Source organism: Carassius auratus, chromosome 25 (genome assembly GCF_003368295.1).
Source record: "Carassius auratus strain Wakin chromosome 25, ASM336829v1, whole genome shotgun sequence".
Lineage (NCBI taxonomy): Eukaryota > Metazoa > Chordata > Actinopteri > Cypriniformes > Cyprinidae > Carassius > Carassius auratus.
The window spans coordinates 9,280,912-9,301,642 of record NC_039267.1 but is presented as its reverse complement, the minus strand read 5'-3'; the positions used below and the strand labels follow the sequence as shown (position 1 = coordinate 9,301,642).

General features: G+C 34.3%; 1 long non-coding RNA gene across 1 annotated transcript; it reads left to right on the top strand.

Annotated features, from left to right (window-relative positions):
* Window positions 1-8,405: 8,405 nt before the first annotated feature.
* On the top strand, window positions 8,406-19,203 carry LOC113043747 (uncharacterized). Its single transcript, XR_003275777.1, has 4 exons — window positions 8,406-8,681; window positions 9,629-9,837; window positions 11,606-11,903; window positions 18,948-19,203. It is a non-coding gene; the product is annotated as an uncharacterized LOC113043747 (long non-coding RNA).
* The last annotated feature ends 1,528 nt before the right edge of the window (window positions 19,204-20,731 follow it).

Below are 20,731 nucleotides of genomic sequence, written 5' to 3'. Positions count from 1 at the left end.
AGAGGACGGACACTGCACCCTGTTAAAACTAAATCAAGCTCCATTCATGACATGATCCTTTTCGCAGGACTCAAAGGGCCCCGGTCCGAGGGGGGCCGTGACCCTGAAGACGCAGAGCGAGGGAGGGGTGGGTTTGATCCTATAGCCCTCTGAAAAAGACAGCACTGTCTGCCTCGGCGGTGATTAAGCCGACCAATGGCGGCCGCGGCGGGAATTTTGAAGAGGCGTGCTGGAGATTAAAATATGTCCCGTCCATTCAGAGCCGCTGGGATAATGGAAGAAAGGAGTGTAAGAGGAGGGAATGAAGGGATAGCGGGACGAGGTCTTTTCACGGCTCATGACTGATCGCCCATCTTTTGATTGACGTCCCGTGTGGAGCTGAAGGGTGGGAAAGTTCTGGGTGGGGTTGATGTTGAGCTGTGAGAAATGAAGGTTAGGACATTGTGTGTGAGAAGAGAGGCTTTGGTGAGACGCTCCACGCCGCTAATTAGCTGTGACCGTCACAGGCGCTCGGTGGCACGCTGAATACTACAAATAAATGTTTTACCCAGATTAGAAAGGATAATGTGGAATTAAATGTGTGCATTATGTGCAGCGGATCCATAATGCTTCAGACACTCAAACTAGACAAGAGTCTCTAACCAATTACTATATACATATACATATATGTGTATATGTATATGTGTGTGTGTGTGTGTGTTTTAAACTTATAATATATATTTGTTTAAATGTTTTTGATTGTGTGTGATTTTAGAATTTTGTATGAATTATTTTGTATTTATTTATTGTTCGCCATTACAGGAATCAAATTAAATAAAATGGCAAGATACAAAGAGAGGAAGCGCATATCACGTACACATTATACATAAAAATGTGTAGAATATTGAGTGATAAAGTTAGAGGGTCAATCAAAAATGGAAGAGATGTGTTTTAAGCTGATTCTTGAAGATGTCTAAGGAGTTGGGGAGGTCATTCCACCAGGAGGGAACATTTCATTTAAAAGTCCGTAAAAGTGACTTTGTGCTTCTTTGGGATGGCACAATCAAGCGACGTTCACTTGCAGAACGCAAGCTTCTAGAGGGCACAGAAGTCTGAAGTAACGAATTTAGGTAAATGGGTGCAGAGCCAGAGGTAGTTTTGTAGGCAAACATCAATGCCTTGAATTTTATGCGAGCATCTATTGGAAGCCAGTGCAAATTGATAAACAGAGATGTGACGTATTCTTTTTGGCTCATTAAAAATTAATCTTGCTGCCGCGTTCTGAATTAATTGTAAAGGTTTGATAGAATTGGCTGGAAGACCTGACAAGAGAGCATTGCAATAGTCCAGCCTGGACAGAACAAGAGCCTGAACAAGGAGTTGTGCAGTATGTTCTGAATGAAAGGGCTTGATCTTCTTGATGTTGAATAAAGCAAATCTGCAGGATCGGACAGTTGTAAAAAATGTGGTCTGAGAAATTCAGCTGATAATCAATCATAACTCCAACGCTTCTAGCTGTTTTTGAAGGAGTTATGGTTGATGTGCCTAACTTGATGGTAAAATTGTGATGAAACGATGGGTTTGCTGGTATCACATGCAGTTCTGTCTTGGAAAGGCTGAGTTGAAGGTGATGGTCCATCATCCAGGAAGAAATATCTGTTAGACAAGCTGAGATACGAATAGCTACCGTCGGATCATCAGGATGGAATGAGAGGTAGAGTTGAGTGTCATCAGCATAGCAGTGGTATGAAAAGCCATGTTTCCGAATGACAGAACCTAATGATGCCATGTAGACAGAGAAGAGAAGTGGTCCAAGAACTGAGCCCTAAGGCACCCCAGTAGTTAGATGTTGTGACTTGGACACCTCACCTCTCCAAGATACTTTAAAGGACCTATCGAACAGGTAAGACTCAAACCATTGAAGTGTGGTTCCTGAGATGCCCTTTGCCAGTAGGGTTGATAGGAGGATCTGGTGATTAACCGTGATCAAAAGATATGATGACATAAGTGATTAAGTGCATTTAGAGCTTTAATATTAAAATGAAAATGTTTTTTTAATGTGTCTCTGTTGGTCTAATATAACACTCCTCAGGTTGTGAGGTTGTGAGTGTTTTTGTGCTCTACACTCATGAGCCAGTCTGTAAATCCAGCCTGAGCTCTATAAAGGGGTTTACAAAGGCGCCAAACTGGGCTTACACTGTCCTCAGTCTGAGCTCTTCGTTTGTATTCTAGTTTCATTGAGGAAGCTGTTAGTATTATGGGATGTCGGTCTAAATCTCATTCAGGAAAAGCAGCAGTAAAAGCTTTAACTGCTCTCTGAGCGTGATCCGGGTTAGGAAACTCTTTAGTGTTGATTCTGCTGAAGAGATCCTATTAGAATTTGCTTTGAGGATTTGTTTTCTATATTTCTGATAGTAATAGATCGGTATATGTACCATCTTGATTAAGTGCTCAATATTGAAAACTGCCCATTCATCCAGTCAACACAACCAGCATTACCTCCTGTAACATCAAATTCAGTTAAATGCTTTTTGCTTCGTTTGTATTATAAGGAGTGTTCATTTAATTTGAGCAGTTTTCATTTCTATATTCATGTACAGTATGCGTCAGCTTTTTCAATTTAGACATAAACAACAGTTTATAAAATGCAAATTTAAAGTAAATGTTTACTCTTTTTGATTGTTTTACAAAGGTTCCTAACAGAAAACCTAAAGTGAAGAAACTAGAACCTTTGGGAGGAGGACAAAGCTTTTATACACAAGGTCAGGGAGCTGAAAGAGAGCAATGATTGAAAACACTTGAGATCAGTTAATAGCCATATCGAATTTCTCAGTTTCCTCTTGTGTTACCGACAGGCTTGTCAAGAAATAATGTACTTTAATTTTTCATATATTCAAGTTAATTTGAAGTAAATTGTGCAGGAGTTGTTTTATGAGCTGTATTTAGTATTATACAAGCCAAAACCGCTCTGTTTATGTCTCTTCTCTATTTAACCCATATTATTCACTATTATTTAGTTTTTATATACTTTACATTTTATAGATTACACTGAAAACATTTTTTAAGGTAAGTGGTAGCAAACAATTTATTTTAGCTACATTTAATAATAAAAAAAAATTAAAAGTTAGTTAACTAAATTTGTTTATTTAAATGTAGCTAAAAAAAAAAAAAAAAGACTGTTACCACTTAATTTAATTAATCTTTTTTTTTCTTTTAAGTGTACGATTCAAAATTTAGGGTCATTATGATTTATTTATTTATTTATTTATTTTTGAAGGTTTTTTTTTGTTTTGTTTGTTTTTTAAGTGTCATAGATACTGTTATAGTTTTACTTCATATTTCGAATAGACCCCAGGACGGCATTTATTTGCTTAATCATACAGTCATATTTTAAAATAATTTAAAACATTTTTTTATTTTATTAGATCTCATGCTTCAGAGATCATTCTAATATGCTTATTTGGTGCACAAGAAGCATTTCTTATCATCAACCACAGTGCTGCTTAATATGACACGTTTACAGGTTTCTTTGATGAATATGAAGTTCAAAAGAACAGCATTTATTTGAAATAGCTATTATATTTTAAATCATTTAATGCATCCTTGCTGAATAAAAGTAGTAATATCTTCCATAAAACAAAGAAATAACAATCCTATTGACCCCATGCATGTGTAAGCTGAAAGTTTTTTTGTTTTGACGTTCCTTAAGAAGCTGGATTGTTCATTATTAATCATGAAGGTGTTGGATGCCTCTGATTCCATAAGCTGGAGGTGATTTCTTTCTTAATTTGTTCAGCGTCCTCCTCCTGATCCTGTTCCTGACACTCCCCGTCGCCGGCTGTGCGCCTCGCACACTCCAGGTATCCGGTGACTCAAAGGGTCGGTAAGTGCCCCTGTCAGCGCACCGCGGTGAGGAACAAGAGATTAGCACTAATCCAATCCACTGCATCCTTCTCCTGCGTTACTCGAGCTGTTCCTTCACGCTGGAGGAGGAGCTGTGGCTTTCAGGTCAGCGCTGGAATCCCTGGCCTCTCTTTAGACCTGTTTGGCGTTTGAATGGTGCTCTGTGACAAAGGGCTTCTTTCACAGGACGGAGCTGAATGAATGAGGAGGGAGGATGCCACTGTAAATGTGTGAGACGTCTCTGTTAGAGTTTGATTGACGTGGCTGCACGCTCGGCTCGTCCCGTCCCGTCCTGTCCCATCCAGACCAGACGCACCTGTCTGAGAGCGTGTTGCATTGTCTGACCTGAAGATGGTGTGGATGCCACATTTCCCATCATGCTTTGTGAGACTGTATTACACAGACATCCATCTGAGGGCATCAGCCTGGGCATTGCGTCTGTAATATATGGGAAGTCTCCTCCTCTGCTGAACCGAGGCTTTTCTGAAAGCAAAGCAAAGTCTTAATGGTTTAGAAGGAGCCACTTTGTTTCAGTATATTACATTAATAGAGGAGCTTTACCATATATTGTATTTGCAATGCACGCTTGTGTGTTCAGTATTGCATTTAATATTTACTTGTTTTATAAAGCTTTTAGTGGATTTTTAATGGATGATCAACCAAGCTGAAGGCAAATGGTATTATGGTAGTTCTGAACAAGTTATAGGGAAGATAAAAATAAGGCAATAATAATATTTGATAAATATTTATTTAAAAACCATGTTACATTCTTTATTAAAATTGTAATGTTGAAACAGAATAAGGTAATAAGACAAAAATTGTAATTTAAAAGTACACATACAAATGATTTAAATATCTAAACACTTAAATGCAATAGTAATAATAGTAATTTTTGTTTAAGAAATAATGTTAAAAGGCTTTTTTTCCCTACATTTATTGATATCAAAACTCAGATCATTACAAAATAATTATAATAAGTACTTATTTTAAAATTATGTTTTTTTTTAAAAAGCATCGTAATATCAAAACACAATTATAATAATTCATAAATAATCTTTAGTTTCAGTTACATTGTTTAAAATTATCTTAATATCAAAACTTAAATGTAATAATGATAATATTTAAGAAATAATATTAAAACAATTTTTTTCATGATTTATTAATATCAAAACTCTACTAATATTTCAATAGAATAATATACAAATTTAAAAATAATTCAAATGTTTTTAAAGTATTGTAATATCAAAACACACAAATATAATAATAATGTATAAACATTTATTTAAAAATAACGTTAAAATGTATTTAAATGTATAATAATATCAAAATAAGATATAAAAATACAAAATAAGATAAGTTTGTATTTAGCACTTGAAATATTTTATATTCTTTTATTTTTAGAATTTATCATCTGTCTTACATTATAACTTCACAAAAACCAGACCATTTAATTATAATTTTTTTTAGCATATATTTGAATTATGTAAAATTTAAATGCAACACAATTTACAAATATTAGGCAATATGTAATATTACATCATTTTTAAATATTCAAACATTTAAAATGAAAAATTTCATATAAAAATATACATAAAAAAAATACCGGGCAAAATAATAATCAATCAAATTTGATAATTGAAACGTTTATTAAAAGCCGTATTATTTTGTGACTTTCTGTCATTTTAGAGAGCATATGCAAAAGAGTCTTTTAACGTGTTTTTAACATATTAAAATTCTAAGACAAATACTATTATGATTACTTAGAATATTACTGAAGTGCCATGATTAAATGTAGCTCATTTCCCATATTGTTAGTGTTTGTGTGTGTGTGTGTGTGTGTGTGTGTGTGTTTGTGTATGCTGATCACACTCGTCCTGTCTGGCCCCGCGCCCCAGTCAGGGCCCTGAGGTGGGGCGTCTCACTCAGACTTTAGGATATATGGGTACCACATTGTCCCGAACCTGTCTCCTCTCTCTCTCCTCCCTACTGAGACGTGTTCTGGGACTGTCTGGATGGCTTTTCCCAGACAGCCGCCCTCCCTGCAGGGGCTGAGAGAAGCATGACCCCCTCTTGGCAACACAGCGCTCCAGACAGCAGGGGTCAGAGGTCAAGACCAGCTGTCACTTCACCCCATCCTCCGAATCAGTGTTGCATTATACTCCTGATTAAGGGATGGAGGAATGCAGACGTGCATTCCTCAGGACGTCCTATAGAGAAAGCCAATAATGCAACAGTTATTGTTATTTAATTTATATGCACCATTTATGCATGTATTAAAACTGCACAGAAGTTGATCATAAAGTAACATTTTAGTTAGTTCAGTACAACAAATGTAGCGTTTTTATGATTAATGTAAATAACTTTTTTATGAAGTGTGTTGCGTAAATGCATTTTAAATGTCACATAATCTGAAATATTTGATGTATTAATTTGATGGTTTTAAAGAGGTTTGAATGCAGATTTCTTCTCTGTAAAGGGACAGATGTCCCTGAGGTGAAGTTCAAGTCCAATGTCTCTCAATTTGTCTGATAGAAAGTTTAGAGAAAGTCTAAACCAGTCTCAGAGAGCAGAGGAATGGTACATTCACATGAACTTCTAATTGAAATAAATAAATACAAGTTATAAAAATGTAATTTTTTTGTTTATTTGGTTTACTTTGAAGACTTTCAAACCAGAAAAAAAAATGTGAAGGCAGATTCTGCATTGTGCTTGATTTCAGACAATTTGTCACACAAGGAAGAAGTCAAGAGGTGTTTCCATTACTTAATGAAAAACCTATTACACAAATGTGTATTTTATATTTAAAACCCTCTTATCATTTGCGTGTATTCATTATAAGCATATTCTCTTTTTTAAAGATTTTAAACTGATATGAAACTGCAGATATTTTTTATACAGTAAATGAAGTAGCAGATATTTTTCATAAACGTTAAGGCTGGGGCTAGTTTTTTAATGTTGTTAATAAAAAATAAATAAAAATCAGATGCAATATATGTTGACCAGAACAATGGGTTAACATGTTTCTTTTCATGTTTTATGATTGCTATTTCGTTGATAATATTTTGATAGCCTGGACCAACGAGTGTTTTCATTCAAGGGCAACAACGGTACAAGTCTCCACCAGCTTATTTTAGGTAAGACCTGTGTCTATGCAGAAGATTCAGATATAAACCCACCCTGAGAAATACTAAAAGTGTGACAACTAACCCCGGTTCACTTTATAGCGAAGGATTAAATCCGCGCGCTTTTTAAAAATGGTGTCCTTTCATTAATAATAATTTTTTAATTATTTTCCGTTTCTATCCTTTTACCATTAAGCTGGTCAGGAATAATGAGTTGGGAAAATAATTTTTGTGTTTTAGCTAAAACCATGATCAGCTATAGCCTATATATTTTGCGAAAGGTTTGACATCTGACCTTTTTTTTCGATTCCTAAATGCATTAGGCTTCCATAATACTTCAGGTTTAATCATTTGCTCAACGAAGAAAAACGAAAAAGTTCTGTTTTCAGAACAGCTGCACTTTTTCGTACAATTTAAAAATTCTTAAATCTAAAGCTGAAGTGAAGAAAAGAAAAAAGACACCTGCTGAAATAATTCTACGAGTAAGGACATTTAGCGTAATATAATATAATATAATATAATATAATATAATATAATATAATATAATATAATATAATATAATATAATATAATATAATATAATATAATATAATATAATAATGATTAAAGCAAAGGCTACTAACAACGTTCAGGGAAAGATAAATAATTTTACACACAAAATGTAAAAATGATAATACTCGTTGAGTTAGTCATTGTGGAGTTCTAGCTATTACATTTAATATAAAAGTAGACATGGTTTTTTTTGGATTTGTTGAATGGAGATTAAACGTTTAACAATTAATTCCGATAAAATAGCACCCTCACAATTTCAAACAAGCATTCTTTATCGTTTTGGAAAACATTTATTGTAGACAAATTTGTAGATTGTTTTATGTCTAGCTTAGTAAAATATTATTTAGGCTATAGGCTACACAGTTGTTTGAAATCATCCCATGTTTGTATTCAGTGTTTTGTTGTTTTAAATAAAGCCCTTGCTGTTACTTTGAAGAAAGCTGCTGAATAATTTGTTTTAAATAACAAAAATCACAAAGTAGGTAGGCTATTTACTTTTTTAATCGAATTGATACGATATTTTTAGTAAAATTGTCTTGAGTTTTTTTCAGAACACTTTGACTCCTGTCGCGTAATATTTTTTATCCTACAAACTGTGTTTATATATTTTAATTTTTTTAAAGCATAGCTTATTCTCAGTAAATTAATAAACAAGCGCATCTAAGCGTTGACCTGAAGCTCGCGCCGAGCGTCGATAGCGTCATCTCACACTCGGCGCACAGAAGCGACTTGCGTCGTCGCGTTCTGATTGGTCAGTTCGCAGCATGGCGCTCGGCGGATGCTGTGATTGGCCGGTCCGCCGCTGACGTCACTGCAGGAGAGAACATACTGGGCTGGATGTTGAGGACTGGTACCACAGCCGCGCGCCCCTCATCATCGGCATCATCACAATCAATATAATCAATGCTGCTTTGGAGAGTTTGCCACCTGTTGTAAACGTTTCAGTGTCAGCACGCGTCCAAAGCGACTTGTTTTAGGAAGAAATCCATTGTTTGGTGAGCTTGAGAGGCACATTTAGAGAGCAGAGGAGACATTGTGGATTACAGACAGGCATGTTTCGTGTGTTCCGTGTTCAGTTGAATGAGGATGGGGATGATGATGCCATTTGCAAGGAGGGATTCATGAGGTAAGCTGCACAAATCGCTTTTGTTTTCAGTGAATATTATACTCACGTTATGGATAGATTTATCTTGCACTATATGTGACTTATTGGCTCTAAATCAATTTATTTGTTTAGAATTAAAGTCGGTTCTTTATAAATCCGCTTTCAATTTAATATTTGATCACAAAAAAAAGAGCAGAAAACCACTGGGTGTCGTTCATCCTTGACCGTTGAGCCAATGAGATACACGTCTTGTGCTTTATTCTAAATAAGATTTAATTTGCTAGTGTTTTTAGAGTATGAAAGTCATAATTAGTAAATAAAGTTAGCTAGAGGTCTATAGTGTATATTATATAATTATGTCGCCTAACACTGGAACACTTGCCCCCTTAATGTATGTTTGGGATAGAAAAACAATACTTATGACTCAATTGTGGTATGTTATATAACAATCACATTAAATATGATGGACAATACAGCATTTAAGATGTAAGGGTGAGCTGACCTTTCAGAAGAAATAGTATGTAAGTTTATTGAATGTGTGAAATAGAGTGTGATGTTTTTGCCCTTTATGATATAATAAAAAAAAATTATATCAAGAAAGGAACCGATCCTTTTGAAAGCATGCAACGAATTGTTGAAGGAAGATTAATTTTGAATTACAGAAATTACCTTCAGATAAATTTGATTTTAGATTTAATTAGAAATATATAAAATATACTCAAATATCAGCCCCTTAGAAACAAAAATTAAGAACAAAAATAGTTTATTTATAATTTGAAGATATATATAATACAAATATGCACATTATTATTATTATTATTATTATAGCCATTTTGTTGATTATTTTCTCAAATATTTTGAATTGTTTAAATTGATTTTCTATTTTATTTAGTGTAATTCATTGATTCATCCATGAGGCATTTTGCTGTTGATTTGTTTTTAACGAAATACTTGCAATTTCTTTGTAGATGTGTTTCTGCGGTCCTGACCTCCAGACCATCAGTGTACCAGCTCTCGTTCCTCAAACCTCTTCCTGAGGGTTGGTTTCTCTCTTTGGTTATCTAGCTGTATGAGTTTTAACACTGTTCATAAAGCTAGATAACCGAAAGTAGAAATAATTCTCAAAATCTGTTGAAAACAAGCCTGAAAGCAAGAGAGCATCCACTTTTACCCCCAGGTATGTCTTAGTTTGAAAGAAATCCAGCCAGAATCGTTGTCCAGATTGTAATTCGTGTTCAAACTCGTGATAGAAGTTACCATTAGTAACCAGTCAACATCCTGTCAATCTAAACCAGTTACAGTACAATGGGAATACATTGTCTGTATAATTTGTTTAGCATAATCTACATTTTTAATAAGAATATCTTTGTTCTTTTCTCTTGACAATCATTTTAAAAGATCAATTAGGTTGAAAACCGTGCAGGGCATTTCGAGAGATTCTCATTTAGTATATTTTCAGCTCTGTGCTCATTTGGATGAGATTGTCAGGTGACACTGGTTTCTGGCTGCTGCGATCCTCACTAGTTCAGCAGTCAAAAGAGGTACTTGAGGGCTATTTGTTGCGGTCTGTAGCCTAAAGGGAAGCCTAGGATTGTCCTGTAGTCCTATTTAGACTCTCTGTGCTGGATTTGCCCGTGTGAAAGGCAGAAACAATGGCAGCAGTACAAACACTTATTCATTGGCTGTATATACACACACTGAGAAAGCAACCTATCATTGCATTCAGTGGCTTCTTAGACGAGGCTGCATTTAATTCTTTAGGAAAAAGCTCTTGTTAGAACAGGCATCCCTTGCGGTAGGTAATGATACACGGTGATGGCTAATTGGTTAGACTCAGTGGAGTGCATTTGTAGCTTTAAAAGGAACCGAGGATGTTCCCATGCATTGCTGCAGTTTCTGGATTGGACACTTAAGATGTTTCCCTTAAATGGAGACTATTCACTCTGTGCTCTGACACCCTTTCATCTTCAAAAGCATGCATTTAAAAATGCAAGTTAGTATTTATTTCATAAAAATATGTAAAATCATATGTGTGCATATATATTTTTTTAAATAAATAAAATGTATAATTTTTAATCAGTAATACATTTCAGATATATATTTTTTAATTTAGTAAAATAAATATAATATAATTATATTTTAATAATAATAATTCAAATATAAAATATGTCATTATATAAATTGAACATATTATGTATATATATATATATATATATATATATATTTGTAACAATTTCATTTATTTGAATAAATAAAAATCAGTATACCTGTATTTGATATAGTGTTGTCATTTTTTAGACAAAATTGAAATGATGAGTGCATACAAATTTAATGAAAAAAATAATAGAATTGCATTGTGTATACATTTTATATAGGTATATTAAAATGGAGTTAAAGTTAAAGTTTTTTTTATTAAAGCTTAATTATTATATATAGATAATTTTATAGTATTTAATAAAATAATGATATATTTAATGAAACAAACAAAATTATACTAACTATATATATATATATATATATATATATATATATATATATATATATATATATATATATATATTATGAATGCTTTATAAATAAAGAATAAATTCACAATCAATTTTTATATTCATTTTTTGATTGAATAATATTTGTATATATATATATATATATATATATATATATATATATATATATATATATATATATATATATATATATATATATATAATTTATTAACACTTAAAAAATAAGAAATAACTGAAATGATATGTTGTATATCGAAAAAAGATCTCTGTAACCAGCTTGAAACAAACAAGACCGTTGCCATGGCATCAGCTTGCCAATAATAACAGAGAGTTTTTAATGCTTCTTTTTCATGTTGTTTCAGTCGTCTTGGTACCTTCCGTTTCTTTTTCTCTCTCTCATTGTCTTGTACTCACTCCTTCCTCTCGCCTTTCATACAGAGTCTTATTTCCATCCACAATATGGCACAATAAAGTAACAACAACAAGGGCACAGCCATCAGAGAGCAAGAGAAAGAGAGAGAGATGCTTGGAGGATCATGGCAGTCTCCATTTGCTCCATCCTCCCTTCTCCACCTACCCAGAAAGCCCCAGTGCCATCTGTACCCCTGTGGGGTGCGGGAGAGTCCGTGCCAGTGCCAGCGGCGACAAAACCCTCGTCAGCGTCACGGGGAGGAAGGGAGGCCATCTTGACGGAGATCTTACACGAGAAGCTAAGATGGCTGGGCTGGCACATGAGGTCAGTTGCATCATGGTCTTTTTTGTGCGTGCGCGCGCGTGTGTGTGTTTATTGGGGATATTATAGCCCCCTTCATTTGCCCCCCTTGCTTCTAGTCTATCTGATCTTACTACAGTAATTAGCGAGAGGGTTCTGGCGGGGGCTTGGCGAGGAGGAAGAGAAATGACTGGAGCAGCGACTGCCATCTTCCTTTGTTAAAGCTGCTAATATATTAACAGAGATCTAGTGTTCGTTAAGGCCTAAATTCAGATTTATCGCCAAAAAATGAACCCTAAAATTAGGTTTGTCTCATTTAAGATAGCAGCACATTAGTGAATACATTTATATGTATGTTTTATCATTTCCCAAAAAAAAAATATCTTTGAATTTAATAGAATTTAGATTTTTTTATGACTTTGCAGTGCGTATGTATGTGTGTGTGTGTGTGTGTGTGTATGTATGTTTCTAAAAAATATGCATTGAAATCTATATAAAATATATGTATATTAAATCCATATGATGTACAGTACATACTGAAGTGAAAAATGATGTTACGCTCTTGTTTTGTTTTTTTACATTCCCAACAAAAAGCGAAATGTACTTCTATAGCAGGCTTATTTACAATTCTAATCTTTCCCTTAAAGCAAATTGGAGACGGATAACGAGGGGTGGGAGGATAAAAGAAGAAAATCAGGAAACTAGGGCTGCTAATGAGTGATGCTAAGCTAAGAGCCTCTTGACACAGATGCAGTGAACGGGAGCGTGTTCAAAGAGACAGACAGCATCCCAGCATTCTCGTGGCCGATGATTCCTGTTGCATTCGGCGGGATTTGTTTCGATCTTTACATAATTGAAAGTTTTCGAATTGGGGGCTACATAAATGCATGAATTCAGTTCAACGTGCGCTATAAGGATTCCAATATTAGGATAATATTACAATATGAAGTCAATACGGTGTGTCATTTCAAAGTTGGCGTAATTTGAACCCCTTTGAGAATTGTTGGTTAATTGCTTAAAGAATGAAGAAACGATTGAATTTGTGAATGCATGAATGAATTAATATATGAATGCATTAATATGTAAACCTTTGAGAACTGCAGCTAATGTGAATTTAGATAATACATATCACATTTTGTTAATTGCATGCAGTTTCGAATTAGTTCGATTTTTTTATTGTTCAGAACGCATAAGAAATGCTCGAAAAATGTATCTATCACAGAAAAGAAGATTAAAAATAATAACATTTCATTTGTAAATGAACATTAGTGAATGACATGCGATATAAGTGAGATGTTTGAGTTACAGTTGTCTGATAATTCTTTCTAAAATTAATTTATTTTTTATACATACACATAGTTTTCCTAATATATTGATATGAATTTGAACCCCAAAAAAAGCTTAAATTACTATATACATAATTTTCCTTATATATCCATAAAACCATTAGTGAATATGTAATATTTTAGATATATACATAAGAACACTTAGAATAGTCTGATAAATGTAAAATGACAAAAATATTCATAATTTTCCTTAAATATTAATTTGAAAAGAGCTTTTTGGCTAATTGTGGAAGTCACAGTGTCTGGATCTTGCTCTTTGGCCTTCACACAGACACAGCATGGGTCACCCCCGTGCCTCCCCCAGTGTTGGGCCCTGGCAGAAGCGGCCCCTGATGCCCCTGGCGAGGGTGAAGCTGGTATGAGGGCCGGCAGCTGCAGCATGCGTGCCTTTAATGAACAGAACGTGGTGTCAGCCATTAATATTCTGCCCAGCTCGCGGCTGGTCCCTCGCTCTCAGTGGAGGCCCCCTCCTTTATAAAGAGCTCCGCTTTCCCACCATTGTCAGGACCGCTGCTCCTGCGGCACGACTGGAGAGGGGGCAGGGTGGGAAACACCGATGCAGACCAGACACCAGCAGATGCCAAAGACACGAGACGGTTATGCAGATCGCAGAGCCTTTGTGTGTGTGTGTGTGTGTGTGTGTGTGTACAGGGGTGTGTATGTTTACAGACGGAGGGTGTTCGCCACCTGATCATCTTAATTAGTTTGCATGTAGTTAATACGAGTCTCAGTCTGAGTGGGATGCAGATGTAAATGGGCCGAGTGTGTTCCAGAATTGAAGGCTATTTTGTTCTCTATTGTTTCTTGAGAACAAATGCACAAATTTAGCTGTTAAATAAAAATATTTTTATTATATGTATATATATAATATCAGTACAATTTTGTTTTTCAGCAAGGATGCATTAAACTGATCAAAAGTGACAGTAAAGACATTTATAATGTAACTAAACTTGAACATTTTAAACTGCGATATTAAAAAGAAATGTTTAAAAAAAAATTACATTCTAAAATAGAAAAATAGAAAACAGGGTATAATAGAATGAAATAGAAATAGAAAGCAGAAAACAGTTACATTTAAATAAATATTTTATAATATTACTGGTTTTGTGGTATTTTTTATAAAATGAATACTTCACGGTGAGCATAATAGACATATATTAAAAAAACCTTTAAACTGTATAATATAATATAAAATATAATTTTGAACTGTATAATATAATATAATATAATATAATATAATATAATATAATATAATATAATATATAATGTAAAATTTTGAACTGTATAATATAATATAATATAATGTAACATTTTGAACTGTATATTATAATATAATATAATATAATATAATATAATATAATATAATATAATATAATATAATATAATGTAAATATTTGAACTCTATAAAAATTTAATATAAAATAATATAAAATGCATATATTGCTTTAAAATGTTTTTTTTTTAACCAGATTTAAAATATATGAAAATCATTATAGCAAAATGTCAAACGAAGTGACATTATTTATTTGAAAGAAACTACACAAATACACTTTTTTCAAGCACGTATATGATAAAATGACCAATTGCAATGAAATTCATATATTTTGAAGTGCAAAGGTGTCCAAATACTTTTCGGGGCCGCTAAATATCATATTAAACAGGGACCAGACAACATAAGTGATTTACAGAGCCAGTGCATCTGCAGTAATGTACTTCATTTACTTATTGCTGTTGAAATCAATTGAGAAATGTCCTGAGGTGTCTACTGTTTCAGATACAGTACAGAACGACTCTTGATGAAATGAATAGACCTCTGGGTCACGTACAAGGCTGCATGGCTTGGTGATTTGCATCGCGCTGTGATGAAGGTCATATGACATCAGAGGCACTGTGAGCTCCGCAGAGAACAGAAACCATCAAACAACAACCCCACCATCAGATACACAGAGAGAAAATCATCATGCTGATAATATGCCGTTACAGCGATAAAGACTTGAAAATAAAACAGAAAGGAAGGAAAACAGGGAAGACTGATAGATTCAGACGAGATTGATAGATTCAGAGATGGAGGGAAGGAGTGTGGACACGTGATGAGGAGACATGTTTTAGTTCCTCTGATGGCTCACGGGGCACAGTCACTTCCTCTGTGCTAATTACAAAAATTAAAATATATCAGAACTGCATTTGCGGAAGACATCTCAGACATATTAGGTGTTGATAGCACTGTACTCTACTGAAACTACTGATACTATGTTTAACATTTACATTGGGAATCGTAATATTGTGAAATAAATTACAATTGAAATGAATAGTTTCAATCTCAAAATGACATTTTCAGTGATATAAAGCTGAATTTTCAGCAGCATTATCACATGATCCTTCAGAAATCATTCTGATACGATCCTACGCTGCTTTAGATGCAGTTGAAAAAGTCGAGCATTTCTAATGAACAGTCTTCTCCTGAGATTGATTCGAATGGTCAGGTTCAACTTAAAATAGCAATAATTATAATACTAGTAATGATTGGTATAATAAGTTCTTCTGACCTAATTAAAACCCAGCAGGAAGATATTATTAAAGCGTTAACCCTTGTTTAAGCACAGTGTGTCATAGTATGTGAAAAGGAATATGAGATATGTAAAAATATGGTTTATACGGATATCAGTAAATAGCAAAATGCTTTTAAAGCTGTGGTACAGTGGACTGTTTGATATATCTGTCCTGTGTCCAATTTCATAAAAAAAAAAAAAAAAAAAAAAAAAATATATATATATATATATATATATATGTTTTTTTCTAATCAAAATAATTTTAGATTTTAAATTTTTTTTTTATGTCAATCTGGAATTCACGAAAACTTTGTCTTTGAACAGAGTTTTGCTTGTATTCAGTCTGTGATATTCCATCAGAAAATGACTGGTTGACTGTAGGAAATCATGCATGCTTTTTGATTGTGTGCTGGATGATTAAATCCAGTGAGATTAAATCAAGATCATGTCGGCTGTGTATATAGGTCAACAGCCATGAGCAATCTGCTGTCTTTATATATCTTTGACTGTGTGCGAGTCGCACTCTATCAAGTATCTGCTCCTAAACAGTAACAAGACATGCTGTTAAACTCCTAAAACCAGAAACTATAAGTGCTAAAGTTACTAATCATCTAGGAGTAAACAATATCCATCATCTGTCATCCTAAATGACAGTAAATGTAGGTCAAGGCCAAGAACTAATCTATCAAGAAGCCCGGATCTCTTTTTTAGAGGGGAAACCCTGTAGACGAGCATCGGGACAGAAACACTTGACCTGATTTTGGAGTCGGACTTGGTTCCGTTGTCTGATTTCTTCTTGGGACAAAGTCAAAGCATCATTTTCAGAAGTCTGTTGGTTTGTTTATGATTTAATGGCTGGAAATATGCATTACTGCACGAGCCGATTAAATTAGCCGAGTGCTGAAAAGGATGTTTATAGTTTATTTATTAGGGCTGCTCATTAGCTGATGCAAAGCGCCTGTAACCCTCGAGGCCCGTGAGTTTATCTGAGCCTCTGTGGTGAGACGCAGGAAAGAACTGAGGAAGAGAAAAGCAGACGCTCCTCAAACATGAGTTTATGTAGGACTTGAAATGATAGTTCTCCCAAAAATCCTTCATTCTCCCTGTCACCATTTGCTCATCTCCATGTCGTTCCAAACCTGACTTTATTATTTTTTTACTCTGTGGAACACAAAATACAATCTGTTTTTGACTTATGAAAGGCAAGAAGCACAAAAACAACTTTTTTTTTTATTTTAAATTTTTTTTTTTTGAATATCTTATTTTGTGGACAAAATGAGAAAGTAAAATAAAATAAAAATTCATTATAAGGCAAAACATTTTTTTTATTTTATTTATTAATTTTGGGCTATTTTGCTTCCATAAAATTTTATTTCCGAATAGTGGAAAGAAAACAAGTATTTTTTTATTTATCTATTTGCCAGAAATAGTAGCACTTAATCTTTCTTTTTTAATATATATATATATATTTTTTTTTTATTATTCATCTGATTTATGTGAAATCTAAAAACGGTACTGGCTGTTGACAGTTGACGAGTGATTAAAATAAAAAAATCCAAAACCTTTACTACGTAAACAAAATAAGCGAAGAATTTTGAACCTGTGTTCAGAAGCCAGTTTCTAAAACAATTCTAAAATTAAAAAAGCAACTGTGACCTTTTTTTTTAAACTCACAATTAATATTTTTTCTTGCAATTTTGAGATTATACTTCACAATTCTGACTTTTCTTCTGACAATTCTTTTCAAAAACTTGAAATTGCTAGAAAAAGTCAGAATTCTCATTCTCATTATATCTCTCAATTCTGTTTTTTTTTTTCTTAGAATTGCAAAGAATTGAAAGAATTATGAGATTAAAAGTCACTTTACAATTACTTTATTTATTTATTTATTGTATCCTATATGTTGGAAACAGGTATCAACAGATTTTTTTTTATTTTATAATTACATACTGCCTCATTTGCATTTCAGAAAACCAGTAGGCTAATACAAAATGTTATAGCACACCGTCATGAATTAACTGGGGAAGTATTCACCTAATTTCACCCACTTCTGATTTTATGACCGGTGGAACAAACAGTCATTGAAGTCAAGTTCAAGTTCACATGTGTCTAGACCGTCTCGTTCCATACTTTCTTCACACGGGGGGTCTGTTTGCCCTTTGACCCATGCGTAAGTTGCTATGGAAGGGCAGCGAGAGGGTTCAGTAATGTTCCCGTGAAAAGGCCGTGCTGTCAGGGCTGTCTAGTGACGTCCCCCCTTTCCCCGCCTCTCTCCGCAGCTGGGCACGGTCCCGGAGCCTGGGAATCTTCAGGATAAGACCTGGTCCACCCCCCATTGAGACCCAGTCTAGCCGTCCCCTCACCCCACCATCTGCACACGGCCGGTCTCAAGTTCAAATCTAATGCACATATGATGCACAATACAGAGGTGCAAAGGTTTGGTTGTGATTGCAGTAATGCATGTGTGTTTTTATGCACTGTTCAGTAAATATAAACGGAGATCTGCCAGGACTGTCGTCTTGTAATTGGTTGGCGATGCTGAAGGTGTGTGGTGTGTTTGGAGTCGGAAAGAGAATTACAGTATGTAAGAATGTGTGTGTGTGTGTGTGTGTGTGTTGTCAGGCAGCAGGAGGGTATAATAAAAGGAGTCATTTGCATAAGCTGCATGGAGCCCGAAGAGGGTGTTCGGAGGAAAACAAGAAGAATGAAAAAAAGGACAAATCCTACGTTGTGCGGCCAGGGAGAGAAAGCGAGGGCTATAGGGGAGAGGGTGGAAATGAACAGAGAAAGACTTGAAGCTGCTCCCCTGTGGTAATGAAAGGCATCAGGAACCTCAATGCATAATATTTGAACACTGTGACAGAGCGCTTACACTGTTTACAAAGGCCTATTGAGGAAGAGAGAAAGAGATTGATTACGGATCGTTTATTTTGCTTTTGATGAGCGTGGAACATGGGAAAATATTAAAATCGTATCATCGTGGCTCTGCGGCCTCTGTGTGAAGCTGTATTGTGATTTGGGTTTCGAGCGGCAGGTACAACGGCACGTTTTATTCTGATCGTTTGCCCACACAGTGTCTGTGCAATTAAAAAATCACTGTTTTAGGAAGCAGGTCTTTTTAGATTGTAAGTTAATGCACCTTTGGTAAGCATTGATCTGTTTCTCTTTTACAGATGTGGACTGAACTCGGTGGATTTGACTGACTATGCATCCAGAGAGAACAATGGGAGCCTCAAGCACCTGGAATATTAAGAGGAACATAAAATCATAATAATGATGATGATGATGTGTGTATGTATGAGAGCCAGAAAATAATTGCACTGTACTGTATTATACAGTATTTTCATTAGTCATTAGTATCATTTTAATACATTTCTTTACACTTAAAGGTATTCAAATCTTTCTAAACCTGTCATTTTTTTTCTTTTTTTATAAATATATATATTTTTTTGCTTCCCTGATAACTGTTAAAAATGAAAAATATAATGTGCATTTACATATATATATTGTTTTGTATTTTTACAGGCAGACTATGGGCCTATTTCCTTTGTTTATTTCCTGATATTATAATGTCACTTAATTTAATTTAAAAATAAAATATTTCTACTGTAGGCTATAGTGTATTGTATGGATGAATAAAAAATGTGATACAAAAATGAATGATATGAAGCAGCTTTGCATTTGCATTTTCTTGACGTCAGATTGCGTCACACCTGTCAAACGATTGAAGAGTTAATTACTGTGAGTTAATTTACTTCATTTGTAGGCTACATAAACACTTGTATATTGTTGAGAACTATGAAAATCAGATTTCAACGGGCAGCGAGAGTTATGAAAAGGTCTGTGGTTTAGTAACAAAGTTTTGAGTAAAATATTTTAATAAGAACCCTTAACATATAATAAATTAGTTTAGCACGATTTATGTCTAATCCAAAAATTAAAATAATTAGGTAACGTTATAGGCTACATTGTTTAGAAATAGAAAAACAAACCCTGCAAAAATGTTCATGTAATTTGTCGTGAAAACGCCGCCATAATAATTGTAATTAGATAGCTGTGTTATTTAATTTAATTTATTATAATTTTTTTTTATCATGAAATCAAATTTCATACCCACATATACTAGGCTAGTGTGTGTATAATTTTCCACTCGTTCAAGGCTGTATCAGTTTCTCTTATTCCTCCTGCATTTATGCAAATGACTGTGAGAATTTCTCTATCAGTGACCTCTGTGCCAGCTAGAATTAAGTGTTAATTAGTCAATGAATATAGGAGATATGACAACCAGACGCTAAAACGTGCCAGGAATCCCTCACGCGAATTCACTAATCCTACTATGGCGAAGGATATCCGATTAATATTCATAAACTAAGCCTTCGCCATTGGACGTATATCGAGCTACGTCAGCATGACCTACTTAATATTCAAAACACAAACGTTCCCCATTGGAAGGTTCCAAATCAACGTCAGCGAGATCATATAAATATTCAAGACGTAAGCTTTCACCATTGGAAGTTGCACCAAGACACGTCAGATGGTCACTTAATATTCAAGGAAAAAGGTTTCGACATAGTAAGATTCGCAAATTCTCGTCAAGGAAAGGGTTTTCGTAACAGACACTATAAAGTAAGCTGTGCATATGTGTACAACTGTGGAAACGGAGAAGAAAAATCAGCATAAGGAAACATAATTAGGTGCCTTTACATACAAGGAGCACAAACGCCTATACAATATTTTACTAATTATTTAAAAGAAAACAGCTTGTGATTGAATTGTGCCTCAAACTAGACAAAACATAAAGTAGATTCACATTGACTAACAATATTTCAGATTATTAAAGATTTGAAGATTATCGATTCTATTAGATCTACACTGGGAGAAATCGTTTGTTAAAATAAGAACTATCACACTTTTCAAACATTTAAGATGATTTTCAACCATAGACAAATGGGAAATG